Source organism: Eucalyptus grandis, chromosome 8, assembly GCF_016545825.1.
Source record: "Eucalyptus grandis isolate ANBG69807.140 chromosome 8, ASM1654582v1, whole genome shotgun sequence".
Taxonomy (NCBI): domain Eukaryota; kingdom Viridiplantae; phylum Streptophyta; class Magnoliopsida; order Myrtales; family Myrtaceae; genus Eucalyptus; species Eucalyptus grandis.
Window position 1 is genome coordinate 33312352 of NC_052619.1, and position 4788 is coordinate 33317139.

The 4788-nt window shown below is 41.1% G+C and overlaps 1 pseudogene; it reads left to right on the forward strand.

The window, feature by feature from the left end:
• The first annotated feature begins 195 nt into the window (after positions 1–195).
• Positions 196–3308, forward strand: LOC120287178 (annotated as a pseudogene).
• Positions 3309–4788: the final 1480 nt, after the last annotated feature.

A 4788-nucleotide genomic window follows, 5' to 3' on the forward strand; every position in this document is an offset into this window, starting at 1 on the left:
CGACGGACGATCGGCTCTCCAGGGACCCCGATCCGACGGTCGCCGAGCGCGCAAGGAACAGGGCTCAAAATCCGCTCCGCTTCTGCAGGATTCGATCTGTTCGAGGAGGGACGGAGGGGTACGCTGCTCCTGGTGATGACGATGATGATGATGATCGATTGAATGGGAGCGATTTGGGGAGGCCGGGATTCTTAGATGGAAATGGACTACGTGTCCGAATTTCCCACATTCACTCTCGGATCAAAGTCCCAGGAAGAGGCTGAGGTTATTTCTTGGGGAGCCTCTTCCGAAGGTACAGGGATTGTTTTTTTCTTGTTTTTGGAGAATTTAGCTGCTGGCTTGGTGGGTTTTGTTCGTTACTGTGTTTTTTTTTTAATGGGTTTTGAGGAATTTGACTGAGGTGGAGTTTCGATGCGGCAGGGAAATGAATTCGAGTTCTTTGGTGTCCTTGGGGATTCGTCTTTCTCTTGGGGGGTTTTGGGATGTTTGAGTATTGGGTTTTCTGTGGGTAGACCTGAATCTTGCTGGGCGTGGATGTTTTGGCCTTCGCGTGAGGTTGATAGTGTTTTTCTGTGTAGAAGGTTCGTGTGGTGGAATTGTGGGTTAAGATTCTAATGAATTTCGCGTCTGAAAGTCTGAATCTTGTCAAAGAGAAGTGAGTTTCAGGAGTCGGAGGTATATTGCTGAAGGATCTGAGTTTGATTGGAATTTACGTTGAAAGTGTAGTTCATTGTATGGAGGAGTTACCATCATCTTGGTTAAGAATTTCTGAACGTGTGTTTATGTAGGTGTGCATTTATGTATAAATTACTGATATATGCAGATTTATTGGCAGGGATAATTGAAGGTTTTGGTCTTTGGTTTGTTTAGTTTGTAGCTTTTTGGAATAGATTTGATTGGAATAGTGAAGATAGAATATTTGGCTGGTCAAGAGATGACTTACGTTTTTGTATTGTCTCACGATTGTATATTTTTCCCTGTTATCAATATTTGATGGTGCAATATGTTGACGGGTTATGTTTTTGGAAGGTGAGTTACGGTGTCATGTTTGTTTAGTGAGTGTGAATGGATGCAGCTGTAGGCTCCAGTCAGAGTTTTTTGGTGGGCAAGAGCTTGGGAATGTGACAAGCTATGGACCTCCCCAGAGTACCCAGGACCATGCTGTCTTTTTGGGAGGGGATTGATCAAGGGCTCTCCCCCATAGGCGAGATGATGAGTGATGCAGGATGTATGTTTGCAGTTGGAGATAATTTAACTTCTCATGTAATTACACAAACTGAGTTTCCTTTTCATATCAAATATATCAGCTTGATAGTCAATTGATTGTTCCTTTCATTTTCTAACTGTCATTTCTAGACATCACACTAAATTGTCAAATTTTCTTAGGGGAAAACCATTGTCCTCTGAAATCCCAATATTCAAAAATTGACAGACTTTTGGTCCCTTTTTCTCCTTTTATTTGTCACACCTTCACACTTAAAAGGGAAGTTCACTGGAAATGCCCTTCAATGTAGCAAAGACAACACTTCTTCATTCTGCACTCTCACCCTAGGCTGAACCCCTTCATCTCTCGTCTATTTCAGTGTGCAATTAAAAAAGTTTCATTCTTTCATCTCGTTCTTTCTCTTGTCTTTTTTTATTTTTCTGTCTCCAAGTTATATATCGATTATGGTTTCTATACAATATATTGTATTTGCAATACTGAATGCTCTCTTGTCCCTGCAACTGCAGAAGTAAAATCAACCGGAAAGTTGGGGAAGGTTAGTTGTTGCATTTAGATTACGTCCTTTTGCATCAGTGATTTATGTTCTAATGGACCTTCTTTGGATGCAGGCACTTTTGGACAGGTTCTGGGTGCTGGGATAGAGAAGCTGGGAAATGGTTGCCATAAAAGTTGTGCGAAGCATTAAAAAGTATCGTGAAGCTGCAATGATAGAAATAGACGTGCTCAGTTGCTTGGGAGATATGACAGAACAGGCAGCCGGTGAATGCATCGTGCCTCATATGCTATCTTGCTTTATTGTTTATGCTGCTTTTGGTTGATATAAAAGAAATGTGGCTGTTCATTCTTTGCAGTTGTGTTCAAATAAGGGACTCATTTGACTATCGTAACCATATCTGCATTGTAAGTAGTTTATTTTAATTAGATGAGTAGAGTTATCTATGTGCTATGGGGCGAAAACCTTTACAACTGATTGAATGGTCTTCACAGGTGTTTTGAAATGCTTGGACCAAGCTTGTTCGATTTTCTTCGGAAAAACAGTTATCGCCCATTTCCAGTTGATCTTGTCCGGGAACTTGGCAGACAGCTTTTGGAGTGTGTAGCATGTCTGTGGTTGTTACTTATTTAGTCTCTATTGTCATTGTTGGAGCTTCCACCTTTGTTGCAAGATTTAGCTGCACAAACTATCTTTTCATTAGGGCTCTTTGAATCTGTCTTTGTTATTCTCATATATAGGCTTGTTTGGCTTTGTTTGGAATAGAATTCCGTTTCAAGGGAAACATCTGCCAAAAGTTGCTTATTCTGGTTGGGTTGTAAATGTTGCAGTTATGCATGATATGCGCCTCATTCACACAGATTTAAAGCCTGAGAACATACTATTTGTATCGGCAGACTATGTGAAAGTACCTGACTACAAGGTAGGTCTTCCTTTATTAGCTTTGGGCTTTTTTGAAGTTCCTTATGCTGATTGTATGCGATCTTCCCTTTTGTTCTTCCGTTCTTGGTATCATTTGGGCTCAAATTGCATCTCATCTGCTATGCAGGCAACATCTCGATCACCAAAAGAAGGAAATTACTATAAGAGGTTGCCAAAGTCAAGTGCTATTAAGGTCATTGATTTTGGAAGCACTGCTTACGGGCATAGAAGTCACAACTATATTGTATCAACGGGCACTACCGAGCACCAGAGTTATTCTTGGTAACAGCGGTTCTGTGGTGTCATCACCTGGTTAATTTTGTCCGTGAGGGCGATTCCTACTGGTATAAGACAGCTATGTAAGCTTACAACATTTTTGGCAGGGCTTGGATGGAGTTATCCATGTGATATATGGAGTGTTGGCTGTATCCTGGTGGAACTGTGCTCGGTATGCAGTACTTGTAAACTCTATTCTTGGGAATTTCAGTTTGTGAGAGGAAATAAATTCTGATGTTGGAGGCAATTGTTGACAGGGGGAAGCTTTATTTCAGACTCATGAAAATCTAGAGCACTTGGCCATGATGGAGAGGGTTTAGGACCATTGCCTCAGCATATATTGAAAAGAGCAGAGTGCGTGCATTTTCCATATTCTTTTTTTCAAGACTGTAAAAGAGAATCGTCAGTGTTCTTTCTCACCAATTTCTCTTTTTATGGTATTATTTGGTTATTCGACATGCTGAGAAGTATGTTAAAGGGGAAGACTGGACTGGCCAGAAGGGGCAACATCCCGGGACAGCATTAGAGCTGTTCTAAAATTACCTCGTCTTCAGGTGGGTATCACTGTATCGGCTAAAATAGGTAGTCCCCTTATCGTATATTCAGGTGCATTTGCCATTTGAGCTCTGCCATGTGCCATTTAATACAATCTGGTTTGGCCTATGTTTTTCTGTGCCGAGATGGTGCATTTGGACGAGTCCCTATTCAACACAGCTAGTAGTTAACATTTCTACCGTGGGAGCATTGTTCTCAATTTCGACTTGATAAACCTACTGGTCTATCTATTCACTTGTTCTCTTTTCAATCTTTTTACTTTGGCAGAACCTAATAATGCAGCACGTGGATCACTCTGCTGGGGATTTAATTGACCTCGTGCAGGGTCTTCTTAGGTATGAACCATCTGAAAGGCTAACCGCCCATGAAGCCCTCAGACATCCCTTCTTTCAGGGATCATTACAGGAGGTTTTAGGAAAATATGGTTTGCTCCTGCTCTGCTGGCAATCTGATGTACTGCTGGAGCATTATGTCATTCTATTCACTCCACAGATTAGAGAGATCGATTTGGTTCTTGAATTGCTGTTGGAAGTGACATATGAAGAAGCAGATTTTAAAAGAAACAAGAAAGAGAAAAAGTAGGAAGAATATTCCACCATCACCCAGAGCCTCTTAATTGAGCTATTGTAGATAACCCCATTGTCAAGTGAAGCTTTATCCTTGTCCAAGATTGCAAGTTTTGTATCTTTACAATATTTTGTATCGATTCTTTCTTGTCCCTTACACTTTTTCGACAATGAGCTTTGCCTCGATGCGCTGCTCATAAGAAACTTAGGATCATCAGTTCCGTAAATGAAAGCAGAGCTGCATTACTAGAGAACCAATTTGGAAATGAGATTGGAGAAGGCAGTTCATCTGGAGATGTTGTAAATTTGGGAGTAAAATAAATGTTTGTTTCATGATCATTAAGCTCTCGATACCGGTACGGCTTCTGTGTTTAGTTCTGCAGGTTTAAGTAACGTTTCTATCAGAAAGCTCAACGAGTGACATGTTGTATTCAGAAATCTTGAGCTTGCATGAGTATTACCCAGAAAACCTGGAAAGCAGCGTCCTTTCTTTGGACAAGAGAGGGCACTGGAGACCCATTGACCAATGGAAATTGGCGTGAAAATCATGTGTTCAATATCAACAGATGCATGAAATCTTGGCAAAAAGAAAACAAAAATTTCAGTGCCGAGGCAAACGAAACAAACAACAAAATGTCGACCATGTGTGGAAACAAACACGAATCTGACGATGAATACTTCAAAATGTCCGATCGCTCAACGCTTTGTCTGGCAATGGCTTTGTTTGAGAACCCCGGTAGGAGGTCCGGTGA